Genomic DNA, 14,471 nt, shown 5'->3' with positions numbered 1-14,471 from the left:
AATAGTATTTCTTAAGTTTTCATATTCTTGCATTCTCGAACTGCAAAAATACTTAAGGAAAAATTGTCATGAAATGAATAGTTAAGAAAGCAATGAATATACCATTTATTTTTTTATTCACAAATCTTTGAACACCTTTATATTAATACACACATTTATGAGACACGATGTTTATTGATTAATTTATAAATTAAAAAAATTCTAATTGACAGAGGCTTCCCAGTAGTAATAATTATAGAGGTTGAATTGTATTGTCGGTAACAAATAAAAATTTCAAATTAATTTCGTAGGACACCTTTGTTTTTTATGTTCTCCAATCATATTTTCTGAAATCTATTTTTTAAGGTCACTTCCACCTCATCCACGAGTAATTAATTAATTAGGCATTACGTACACTAATGAGTCAAATACGCATGTGTTAATCAAATTAATTAATTGTGATAGGACAAAACAAAATGGGCTGGAACTTGATGCATGGCTCAATGCAAGTTAACGACGACTAATTAATCTTGAAATTAGGTTTCATCACTATTTAATAATTACATTAATCACTTGGTAAAAGTGATTAACATTTACACAGTGATTAGTTTGATAAATGCGTGCGTCACGGTGGTCAGGTTTGATGACGACGGAGGCATCTTAGTTAGAATTGTTAATTATAACTAATTGTTTCTTAATTACTTTAAATAAACAAGTGCAATTATAGAAAGGGCCATTGGGTGACGTGTCGACAACTCTATTAGGGTTTGAGCTTGCCTTTGTTTCTAGCGTTTGTCGTTTCCCTTTTTGAGAAGGTGTTCATCAATGGCGGTGCACTGAGTAGGTACATTTATTTTTATAGAATGAATTAACATAGAAAATACTCCATAAATTTAATTAGATGAGGTTTGAGTCACTAGTATCGTGAGTTGTGACTGCCTTCTAACTGAAAAATACTGGTATGAGATTCTTGACATGATGCTTGCTGTTTCAATCAATGGTTGGTTAGTAACAATATTAAAGCAACTCAAATTAACCTTAATCTTTTGAAGATTCTAAGAGCATCGTAGTTGAATATTTCAGATGAAGAAATTTAATAATACTATTATTTATATGTCCTATGTACATATGTTTGCCTGTCGATTCTTGTACTAATAATATCTGACTAATATACTGATATTAAATGAAAGTTGTCCTGATATTGATAGACTTCAATTATCTTTGTACATGGAGTATATCAATATGTATACATAGGGGAGTGCTATATTGCTAACTCAATGCTTAATTGCTAACTATAACTCAATAATAGCCATTAGATATTCAAACTAAAGGCCTAGATTATTAACCACAAAATATCAATACGATCAACAAAAAATGTCAATAAAGCTGCAGGATTAATTCCAATAAAAATCAATAGGGGTATTAATGTCAAGTTAGTTATAACTAACTTTTAAAAGAAATCCCAAAACTTTAAATTCATATAACATATATCAAATTAAAGATAATTTTATAAGGATTCCAACGATATACTACATGCATATGTTCCGACGTTAAAATTTGAAAAAAAAAATCTAGAATTTTTCGTATTTTTCGTACACATACTAATGTCAATACAGCTAAGATAATATGTCAATATAAAGCATATATAATGTCAATCCTAAATTTGTGTTGACATTATCAAAGCATTGTGTTGATATTTTCGAAACACTATATTGACATTTTCATCCAAAATCCTAATTTGGCGTTTTTTTTTTAATTTTTTTCGATTTAATTAATAAAACCAAAAATTACACGTGGCAAATAGTAGACCACACGTTTTTTAAAATCACGTGGCCTTAAATTAGTTGTAGTTAGCAATTAAATGATGAGTTAGCAATTGATCACTCCCCTGTATACCTATATCAGTATACTACTACCTTGACTATATTTAATTGTAGGGATAACACTTTCAAAAAGTTGAGTTTTTCCTACGAACTTTGAAATTGACAAATAATATCATGAACTTTACCCCGAGTTTGTTATTTCCCACCAATAAAAAAATTCCGGCTTATAATATCATGATATGGATTTTTTTCGAAATTTCTCGACAACAACTTTGAGAGTTTCAAGATTTTCAAAATTTGAGAATAGTCTTTCTTGAAGCACACCTTCCAAATTTGTTCTTCAATCTATTAATATGGACGAATTTTTTTCACTGGTGGGAATAACAAATTTAGGATAAAGTTTGTCATATTATTTGTCAATTTCAAAGTTCATGGGTGAAATGAGAGAGAGAGAGATGACTAAGTGTGTGTTGCTGTGTAAATTTGAACTTCCTAGATCCAGAGAATCCACTAGACACTGGGTCTAGGAACTCAGAGAATCCTCGAGTTACCTGTCGTTGGGCACACAATCACTTCCTTCTCCTTTCAAAACCCTCAACCCGCTATGCTAAAAGATTAGTACAGGGAAGCAGGGATCGAATCCACAGAGACGGATGTGTAAGTAAACATGTTAAAAGACCTGGAAACTATTTTTGGCTGCTGCCACGCAATTTTCGGGGTTAAGATTTAATTCTTAGACTTGAGAAATGAAATGCTCTATCCTAACAGCTGGACCTAGGCAAGGGTAACAAAACATGCATAATGATAACCAGACGTGCTTGAATTGACTACTGGACCTACGACTTCCTAAAACTAACCTAGACGGAGGAAAAACAGAGCGTGGGGACCATTTCCCAAAACAGCATGGTACGACAGAAAAATTGCAGATTAACTAACTAAAGATTTAACTAACAACAACATCATCTTCTCTAAACTTTGATCACGAAATGCAGAGGAAAACAGAGTAAAACAAAGATCGAAACAGGATAAACTAAATTAAACCGATTAATGCGATCGACTACCGAAACTAAATCAGATCTACTATTACTAGACGAGGTAAACAAGAAAACAGAATTTAAACATCACAACCATGCAAACGTGAACAGGTCCAAACGCTGGATGCTTCATCTACTCCGGATCCAAGCCATCCATGACAAACCAAGACAAATTTCATCTCCGATCTCACAGATTTAACCAAATTCAGCCGATCAACTACAAATCTCCACGCAATTTAAACTCCAAACTCAGGTCAATCACCAATAAGCATCAAAAGTAAACAGAAAATGCAACTATAACGTAAAACGAAACCAAAGCAACAGATTCCAAAGCAAGTAGTGCAATATCCAACAAAAACTGAGCAAAATACGACTGAGCTTCGAACAACGAAGTCTCGGGAAATCCAGAAACATAAACAGAAAGCAGGTAAAGAGATTGTATCTTCGCCTCCCGTGGAGACGGTGTTACACAACGACCGATAAATTTCTGAACCGTAAACCCCTAGATGATTCCCCTAAAAAGTGTGTGTAGAGAATGAAAAAGGCTGAGCTAAGAGCTGATGGTGAAGAAACGTAGATCCTCTCATGTTGGGTCCGTGCTCTTATTTATAATGGATGGAGCTTCTAGACTCTTCCTTGTGCTTCCCATTTTGCCCTCCTTTCGGATGCTCCTTCGTCTGGTAAACTCCTCCTCTTTTCTGCTCACTTTCTCTGCCAGTTTCCTTCTCCAGGTGATCCTCTCCTTCTTCCTGGATCTGACAATTTCTCTACACACCTGGCTTATAAAACCTTGTTAGACCCAGGAAATCACAGAATTTATCCACATAACCAATGCATGAAATTAGCCTTATCAAACTGCTCACACTTAAACCATACTTATCCTCAAGTATAAAGACAAGAAAAGAAAAGAAATAAGGTGAATTTCAAAGCATGGTTATTCCATGACCGACCCCTAAAAAGACTCCTAGACCTAGACACTCTACTGACATAAAAAAAAAAAGAAAAACAAACACTTAGAAAAATAAAACACATAGGCATGAACTAGTTCAAACTTTAAAGCAGTTGTCCCCACAAGCTTAAGGTCAGTCAAATAGTCTACACACTCCAAATCCTCCCCTTCCCTTCATCTACCCAGTCGGTTTGTCAGCTTGTCCAGATAGCCTATAGCTTACTAGTTGTTGGATTCGCTCAATCACTCATTCCTCACCAGGGATGTTAGGATCGATCACTCTTAGTTATTTCCTGCCACAGATGCCTTGGGTTATGAGAATTCCTCCTTCTATCCTCCTTTCATATTCTCTCTCTCTCTCTCTCTCTCTCTCTCTCTTTTCTCCTGGACTTCGTCCAGCTTATAACTCCAAATATATATTTTATATTTTCCTCCTCTGGACTTCGTCCAGCTTATTCCTCCAGATATTTAATTTTTTTCCTTTTTTTTTTTTTCCTTTTTCCACTATTTTTCTCCTTTCTTAATTCTTCTCCCTAAGCATCAGGTGGCAGCCCCTTTTTTTCATGTTAGCGCTGAATGTTAAGGCTAATAACTCGCTTATGTAGTGGGGTTTCACAACTAGGTCAGCTAAGACACCTTCTATCGTTCTTGCTTCTTCCTAACCGATTTCGGCTTTTAAAGGAAAGAGGTCTCAAAGTTGTAGTGCATCATATTCTCAATTACTCTTACTAAAGGAATCTTGCCTTATTATTATCACCTGTTCAAGCTAAACATATAAATCCCAAAAAAAAACTAACTCCTAGACCTACTGACTCTTACACATGCTAAGAACAAACTGCACTAACTCTCCTACCCCTCCCACTTCACTCCAGCTTGTCTCCAAGCTATCCTAGTGAAGAGGGGAAATAAGGGAGTTGGTGCACCCAATCAAAACAAAACACAGAAAACAATATAATCAAAACACAAGAAAACTTCTCACACTTAGACCGGGCAACGGGCTAAGATAACATGCTGAATTTACACATAAACTTCTCACACTTAGACCAAGAATTAGGATAAGTGGGAGAAAACAGAATTATAACAGAAAAACAATATGCTTTCATAAATAAAAACTTCTCACACTTAGACCAAGAATTGGGCTAAGTGGGAGAACGCACATAACAACAACTACACATGCTCAGCACAGATAAAACATAAACATATAAAAGAAAAATAAAACGACTGAAACAAAATAAAATTTACTTGGTCAATGGGGGATATCAATTCTGAGTCTAGCCCCCTTGGGAGCCAGACCTGGATGGTACTTTTGGGCGATTCAATTTCAACTTCTTTTTACACGGCGACGCCGGCGCTTCCTCTTCAGCTATCACAAGGGTCTTAGACAGGGGCTTCTTCACAGAGACGGACGCAAGGGCTGGAGATGCATGAGGGGCTACCAACGGCTTGGACGGGGGAGAGAGTTTCTGGAGTGATGAGCTTCCCTGACCGGGCTGTCTGACCACTTTACTGGGTCCAGGGGGTAGCTTCTGCTGGGTCTGGGAGAACTTCTCCTCCAACCACTCTGCCATTTCTTCATGATTCTGACCGCATCAGCCATCCTATCATTTTGGGAAGATGACCTTTCGGCCAGAACATCCAGACTCCCTTTGATTTCCTGCAGCTCCTTTTTGACTCCCCCGAGCTCCTCTTTCATCACAGCCATCTCTTTCCGCAGCTCTTCCACGTCAGTAGTCATCACATCCTCCACCAGGTCCGGTTCGCGTTTCACCCTGTCCACACTTGCCCCTACATCGTAGAAGCATACCTCTTCTCCCTCCATGTATAGCAGCCCCTTGTTGAAAAAATAATCCAGACTAAATACCTCCGGTGGCTCACACATCGTCACATCCGGTTCTGCCTTCCCGAACTTCATTATATAGTTACGTTTGATGTAGACACCCAGCAAATGACAAGTGTACATGTGGCGAGAGGGATTCGCGGCCATCTGATGGCAGGCTTGTGCTAACCAATACCCCAGGTGGACTTTAATTCGTTTGGACATGCACCATGTGAAGTATAACTCGGTAGTGGTAAGGGAAGAGCTCGCGGTTCCCATCAGATTGTATCCGATAAACTCCTACGCGAATCTTAAGAGATGGTTTGTGATGTGCAGGCCCTTCGAGACACTCGTCTTGAACTTTCTACTCCTACCATGCGGTCTGTGGCATAAATCTTGGGGTGTTCTTTGGTGGTCCAAACATCCGCTCATCCCAGATTCCTTCGTCATCCTCAGCATTTGTAAACAGCCCCATCCGCAGAGATCATTCTCTAATGCTCATCTCGTGCTCTATGTTGAAGAGGCGGAAGGAGATCGAATCTGCATCTTGATCAGTGGTTGCCATGAGCTTGAAAGTCGAGAATAATTCCCTCGCTGCTACGAGCGGTACCTCCAGGTCACTATGCCAATGTCCTTAATAAAGGACATGAATTCTTCTTCTGACTCAATGTATTCCAGAGCCTTCAGATCAAAGCGTTTCCCGGATTTAGCCAACTTGCCCACTGCACTCCTGTCTTTATATGTTTGGGCTCGCTTGGGGTCATCACATTTCGCCATGGACGTCACCAGTTTATTCGTGACCCAGATCTCTGTCCGCTCATAATTTGGCACCTTTTCTTCCTTAGATTCTTCCTCTGACTCGTGCGCCACTGCCGGACTGCCAGGTCCAGGGAATTTAGTTGGTGCATGGGGCGACGTCAGTGCTTCCTCCCTGACTGAAGAGATTCAATGCGACTTCCTGGGCTTAGGAGTGGCCACCTTCTTGCCCTTTCTTTTGCGCTCCATAGCCACGCGACGCTCTTCCGCAGTGTCCACCTCTTCTTCTGACCCAGGCATCTCTTCTTCCTGCACACTCCTTGGACTGGTTGCCATCATCTACTTCATCCAGCACGCTCCTTCGCGCCATCCTTCTTGACTCCCTTAGATTCACAGGCGAGTCTTCTGGCACATCTTCCTGATCCACAATCTTAAGCGGCCCTTCCTCCCTGGGCTCTCGTTCTTCAGCAATAACGAGGACCTCATACCCTCCAGACTTTTTAGGGATTTCTCCCTCAGCAAACATGATCGGGGTTTCCCCCTTAGATGGTTTCAGAGTCTCTTCCTCAGATTTTTCAGGGATTTCTCCCTCAGCAAACACGGTCGGGGTTGCCCCCTCAGATTCAAACGGGGTTCCCCTCTTAACATACAGACTTGGGGTTTTCCCCTCAGTAGATTTCAAAACAGGGGTTTCCCCCCCAACAAACGTCTCCGCAGAAACATTACCTTCCCTTGCGGCCTCATTCCCCAAATCGTCCACCTCCATTCTGTCAAGCTCGTCCGCAAAACCGCTAATGCCCTCCTGTTCCTCCTCAAGTCCGCCAACCCCTTCTTGTCCTCCGATGTTTGGGCTCGGCCCAGATTTTGCATGTGGTCGATCTTGGGTTCGGGCTCCCTCTGAGTGTGGAATCGGTAGTTGGGCTGTCGATTCGTCAAGAATTTTTGGCGGTTGCGGCGCTATGGCTGTGGTTCCGACAGATCTTGTTAGGATTGGTATACTGAAAAGCATATTTTGAGCATGTTGCACGGATAGAATTGCTTGTATACAATAAATTTTACAATCCACTTTTAAGCCAAGGCGAGAAGAAGTAATTTTATCGCATTGATGTTTGCTTGTGCATTTATAAGATGTTTCTCAAACATTTAAATGTATAAGAATGAAACAAGTCTAATTTTTATACATAGTAGACTGGTCGTGAACGATGTTCACAGAAGGTGACGCAGTCGGTCCTTTGTAGAAGAGAAATAGAATTTCACAACCTAGATAGGCTTTGGCTACCTATCGTGAAAGGTTGCAGTGTCAGTCCGCATGTTTCCTTACCTTAGGAAATAAACGACACTGGTGTGGTATAGCACTGAAGGATCTAACAGTTGAGATAAGTCTTTCTTGCTATTTAACGAAAGACGAGGTCTCGGTGATTGTTATTTCTTAATCATTGTTGACATAACATTGAGCATATGATATTGATTATGCACTACTTTGATTTATCCAATGGTGCGGATTTTTCACAATCCAAGAATCCTGATATCTTGGGTAGTGGTGATCAATGTCTAGAGGTGCTAGTATTGTTATTGCAATGAATCGTGTGCTGGGTGAGTCCAGTTTGATAATATCCTCAAGAGGTGTTCGAAAAAGGTTTTATTATTCAGAAACCCAGCCGGTTGAAATTTATTTCAGAATAATAAATAAAGATTTTGAACTAGACAACTCTTGGAAAAAGATATTAATTAATTAAAGTCAGATAGCAGACTTAAATTAATTAATGGATATTTATATCTTAAACACGGGAAATAATAAATTAAAGAGGTAAAGCCCGGATTACTCATAATTTGGAATTGGATGGGCAGTCAATATTATTATACTATAGTGGATGATAATAATATTCTGTTTGGACTTGTATTACATTGGGGCTCAATTTAATTAGTATAAGTCCAATAGGTTTGGCCCAAGTCCAACCTCCATGGATCCCTAATCTGGCCCATCATAACTCAATATAATAGGAGATTAGAAAGGAGATTTAATTAATTTTACAAATAAATTTTCGTGCTCCCCTGTGGGAGTGGACGAAAAATCGGTTTTTGAGAAAACTGATATTCTGTCTTCTTTCTATTCAAGCCCTTTTCGATTCTGACAAGCTTTGCCCACTCAAAGGTCAGATTATGAGTTCAGGATACAGATTAGAAGATTCCTGGTTGAGTACGAAGATCTTCATGTGGAGAAGGCGCAAGCAATCGTCGATTCTTCGGAGAATCAGATCGGTAACCCTAATCCGTAGAATATCATGAATTAGGGTTTAATTCCTTAAAGCATGATTTATGTGCGTTCTTGTATGCATTTTTGATTGTTTAACATGTGGTTAATTGATCCCATAATCAGTCAAATAGATCTGGATGCATGATTTATTTGTTTATGCATGACTTCCGATGTGCAAGGGGCACCAATCCCCAGCAGATCTCCCTTGATGCATCGCCGAAAACAGGCCAAAAATTATCTGGACTTCTTCCTTGCTGCCAAACTTTTCCTCCAACTCCTTCAAGATTGCAGCTTCTTCAGAGTTTTCGGCTGCGGTGGGCTCTGGAACTGCGGAAGCATGCCACTCAGAGCTGTTGGGACTACCGCAGCGGAAGACACGGAAAACAAACAGGTCTTTAACGGATCTATTTAGGTGATTATGCATTTGATTCCAATTTCATGCAATAACCATAGATCTATAGATCACACATCAAATATTCACATAAACATGCATATTCGACGTGAATTAAATGTTACCTCATAATCCGACATCGGATTGACGTTGCTTGCTACACCTCCGGGCGATCCCTGGTTTACCGACCATGTATCTTCCGTACTATTCCCTTGTCCTTGATCATCCATCCGTGTGGGCGGATCTTGGATAATCAACAAATCGCTTTGAAGAGATCTAGGAAAACCAAACACAAAACACGAGATTGCCTCGATCTAATTCTATGAATTAGGATTGGTCAAGAACAAAACAAGAACCCTAAATCTCCCACGTGCTAGGCACGAAAATCAAGCCAAGAGAGAGAGACGCCAAGAATGGCGGCTAGGGTTAGGTTTTAGTGTGTGTTGTGTTTTGTGTGGTGTGCTAGGGTTTCCCATACTCCTCACTATTTATAATAGACTTAATGGGCTAGTAAGGGGATCCATGGAATGATTTAGGTGTTGGGCTCACCCATTAGATAATTAACTAATTAAATCAAATGACCCATGATTTAATATATTATCAATGGAATATTATTTTGTTCCACTAAAGAATAATATTGCACTCCCACCTAAATCACCAAATTACAAGTAACTTGGGTCCATTTTATTTTATAATATTTCCCGCGTTTAAGATTATCTTGATCCATCAATTTAATTCTTTTGTCTACTATGTGACTAGGATTAAATTAATTCTCCAAAGAGTTTTTCTAGTTTGAAACTTTATTTATTATTCGTGGAATAAATTCCAACTGCGCAGTTTTCTAAATAATAAATTCCTTTTTCAAACACCTCTTGGGGATCACCCCTTAGGGATTTAATCATACCACACTGGGCACGCGAATTCTATGAAATAATATTCCAATACCTTCATGTTATTCAATTACTACCACCCAAGATATCATGAACTTGAGTTAAATACAAACTCTCACATATTGATAAGTCAAAGTGGCGTATGACTGAATAAACAATATTGATATTAATTCCATAGACTAGAAAATACTAATATTTCTGAAATATATTCTTACAGTAGATAACAATAAAAAATACATTTCATATTAGATCCTTTCAGTGCTTTACCACACCGGTGTTGCTAATCACGTCTTAGGTAAGAGAGAATTATCACAAACACCGCAACCATACCAATAGGTAGCCAAAACATATCTAGGTTGTGAATATGTTTTTCTTCTTACTAGATCTGGCCAAGTCCCCTACTGGAAAACTCATGAGGAGATTCATCGAATTTCCCTACTTGACCTTCTTATTAAAAAGCCTTAGACTTGTTTATCATATTTCAATAATAAATCATTATATTATATTATTTATTCTCATAAATAGGTAAACAAGTGGACGTGGCGTTTCTTGTATACATGCACAAGCTGACTGTACAAAGGCACGTACGCTAGAAGCATCTTTTAGTATACAAACCCCAACAAGAGCGTATATCCAGAACTGGAAAAGTCGTCAGAACCGGCGATTGTTTAGATGAATCGCCGGACGGTGGCTTGGTGGCGGGGTTTTCCTTCCTTGCAGCAGTATCTTGTGCCTTCTCCAGGGTTTTTTTTTTCTGCAAAGACTCACAAAAGCTAGGGTAAAATTTGGGGTTAGGGTTTGAGAAAAATTTGGGAAAGATTAGAGAAAGAGAATCCTGAGATTAGAGAGAGAAAGGTCGGTTGAAAGTTTTGATTTGAAAGTGAAGGAATAAAATTATTTTGCTTTTGAGGATAGGCAGGCGAACGGTTGCAAGGTGATGTAAGCAACCGTACGCCTCCTAGAAAGGTGGATTTTGAATTTCAAAAAGCAACCGACTTCCCTCCAAAATCTTGTTCTGAAATTCCTTCTCCCCCCTAACAACTCACGATTCCATACAAAAATAAAGGTGAAACACCAAGTTCTCAGGTCGAGGAGGATGAGTGACAAAACAATTTCCCTGAAGAGTTTGGTGTTTCGAAAATATTTTTAGAAGATTATTTTTTTCTTTGTTTGGATTTTTTTATATTAGAAAGCTATTAAACTATTTGCATCTGCAGACGAGCATTCTCAAGATCCCCTAGGTCAGTGTACAGATAAACTTTTATTCCCCATTTTACCTGACCTAGGAGTTCATTGAGAATAGTCATTTGGCTGACCAGTTAGGAAATAATAACGGATGCAAGCCGTGGCACTTCCTCCACCACATGCAGATCTGAATTATCCCTATATACCTTTACCCGGTGTCCATTGACTAGGAAGGGAACAGAATTTAGGGTGCTTCCTTGGATCTCTACTGCTCCATTTGCTCGAAGGCCGATGGTGTATGGTCCTATCCACTTGGATTTTAACTTCCCAAGCATCAGTTTGAGTCGAGATTGAAAAAGAAGTACTTTATGCCCAACTCGTAGTTCCTTGACCCGTAGGTTCTTATCATGCTAGAGCTTTGTCCTTTCCTTATACCACATTGCTGAGTCAAATGCTTCTAACCTTAGCTCCTCCAGTTCCTGTAGTTGCAGCTTCCTTTCTTCTTCATAGGCCGGCGCCTTCATATTCTAACCATACTTACTAGGGTCAGCGAACCATTGCTCTGTATTCAACGGAAGCTTCCCTTTGTCTGATGTTCCTGGACCTGTTACTACCAACACTGTTTCCCAGTTAATAGGTCTAACAGATTTCCATAGATAGTAAAGATGTTCCTCGGGGAAGGCATCAGGTATAGCTTCGTCCGTGTCCCCTTGAAATATTCGACTCAAATGATCTGCGACCTTGTTCTCCGTTCCCTTTTTATCTTTTACCTCCCAGTTAAATTCTTGCAGTAGTAGCACCCATCTGTTCAACCTTGGTTTGGACTCTCTCTTGGCCAGGAGATATTTAATGGCTGCTTGATCAGTGTAGACTATCACCTTCGACCCTAGTAAGTACGGTCGGAATTTCTCAAATCAGCATACTACGGCTAACATATCCTTCTTTGTAGTATCATAGTTCTTTTGAGCCTGGTTGAGGGTCTTCGAGGCATTGAACATGACATAACTTTTTCCTTCGATCTTCTGAACCAGGACCGCTCCTACCGCAAATCACTTGCATCGCACGTTACCTCAAAAGGGTGATTCCAATCTGGTGCTCTAATTATTGGTGCGGAGACGAGCTTATCCTTCAACATTTGAAATGCCTTCTTGCAGTCTTCATTAAAGACGAAATCCACATCATTGTGCAAGAGATGAGTGAGCGGCTGTGCAATCTTTGCAAAGTCCCTGATGAATCTTCTATAGAATTCTGTATGCCCCAGGAATCCTCTAACTTCCTTCTGATTCGTAGGGTAGGGTAGCTTTGAGATCACATCCACTTTGGCCTTATCCACTTGAATACCTCTCTCCGAGACCAAATGACCTAAGACTATTCCTTCTGGCACCATGAAATGACATTTCTCAGAATTTAGGACCAGATTCTTCTCCTGACATCTTCTCAGTACCAGATCAAAATTGGCTAAGCAAGAATCAAAGGAATTTCCATATACCGTGAAATCATCAATAAAAATCTCAATACACACTTCTAGTAGATCTGGGAAGATACTCATCATACAATGCTGGAATGTGCCCGGTGCATTACATAGACCAAACGACATTCTTCTGTATGCATGATGCACTTTTTATTTGCACTATAAATACCTGCAAGTATACAGAGTAGGTATAGTATAGCAAAAGGTTAGTACCGGGTATCGAACACGGGGAAGATGTACACAAAGTGTCTATCCTCTACTAGAACTCAATTACTATCTGGAGAAGCAAGAATTATTGGAAACTTTTTGAAAACAGTAAATATTAAAAACAGTAAACAACTAAAAACAAGCAAATCACGGAGAGAAAAGTATAGAGATAAGGGGAATTCCAGGGATGTGCTTTCGCTTTTATGGTTATACAAATTCCAAACTACAATACCCTAGCACAGTTAATACTTTGAAAGGACGAGTCACCTAGCTTATGCTCATGCGATACAAACGTTGATTACTAACATTAGGGTTGTCAATCCTAACACATAACTCCAAAAAGCTCCTAAGACCCTTGAAAAGTCCTCACTCTCAATTAACAGTGCCGTTTTAAAGGAAGCTAACTGTAGTGTCTACTAAGTGGATCTAACTCGCTAGAACTCTGTCACAGTTATGAAGCAAGTTGTATTGAATCATACATAATTGTGTCACTCAATTATGAAGCATCATGATTAACTTAGGGAAGAAACAAAGTAAAAACAAAACGGATATTAAATAGAAAACGGAATTGTATAACCAAAGTTGCTACTAACACATCCCTAGAATCCTATGAGTTTAGTTACATATGACTGAATAAACTAAAAACATAGATTGAAGGGAAAGCAATTTGAACATAAAACTAAAGCAAATAAAACCCGTAGGTTGAATCCTTGTCGTTCTTGATGTTCTTGAAATCCTTCTTCAACTCCTTGCACAATTGAAGTACTCTAGCTTTTGATCTCTATGAATGTGTTCTTGTTGTGTGTCGGAAAAAAAACTTCTCTTTTGATGAAGCTTGAGGTCCTATTTATAGGGGAAGATTATTCCTCATCATAGAAGGAAAAGATCTTCAAAATTTGGTAAATCTTGGAGCAAATCTAGGGCTGGTCGGATTCGCCGCCTTTCTCCGGCGGGCCGCCGCACCTTGGCCGGCGGTCGCCGCGTTGGAGTCCAGAGACTCTGACCCTTCGGTGGCGGACCGCCACATGTCCTCCGGCGGTCGCCGGGCGAGACTCTTCTCCTAGCGTAAATTTCCGAGGCGGACCGCCACATAGCTCTGACCGCCGGGCGCCGGCGGTCACCGTACAACTTCGCGGCGGTCGCTGGTCGCCGTCTGACTCCAGATTTCCAGACTATGCGTTTTTACTCCCCTTTTCGGCTCAAATATGCACATTTCTCACAAAACACGTCAAAATACCAAAATGTATAGAATATGCAAATAATGGACATGTAGAGTGATTTTGATAACAAAAACGGACCAAATAATGGCCTTAAAACAGTGCAAAATCCGGGCGTATCAACTCCCCCAAACTTACATTTTTGTTTGTCCTCGAACAAAACATTAAAGACACAAGAATAGACGCACGGAATGCACAAAGACTAGACGTCATAATTGCCTCAAAAGATGAAAGAATAGATTAAGCATGGATTAACACAATCAAATCAAGCAAGGCTTAATAGTGCACTTTCATTACTAACTCGTGGAACACCTTGAATTCAAGCACTCACATGTGGCAAACTTCCAAAGATGGGAAGTGTTCTTTCTCTCACTCTCAAAGTGTATAAGGGTAAAGTGTAAATCACTCAAATCATGCATCATGCAAAGTTTACCATAGGCTTGCTCAAAGTCTAATCCCTCCTCTACTCAATGTGATTAAGCATCAAAAGTCCGAAAGG

This window comes from Salvia hispanica, chromosome 1 (assembly GCF_029641045.1).
Source record: "Salvia hispanica isolate PSC_SH4W2 chromosome 1, Shi_PSC_v1, whole genome shotgun sequence".
Taxonomy (NCBI): domain Eukaryota; kingdom Viridiplantae; phylum Streptophyta; class Magnoliopsida; order Lamiales; family Lamiaceae; genus Salvia; species Salvia hispanica.
This window is presented reverse-complemented; position numbering follows the sequence as displayed.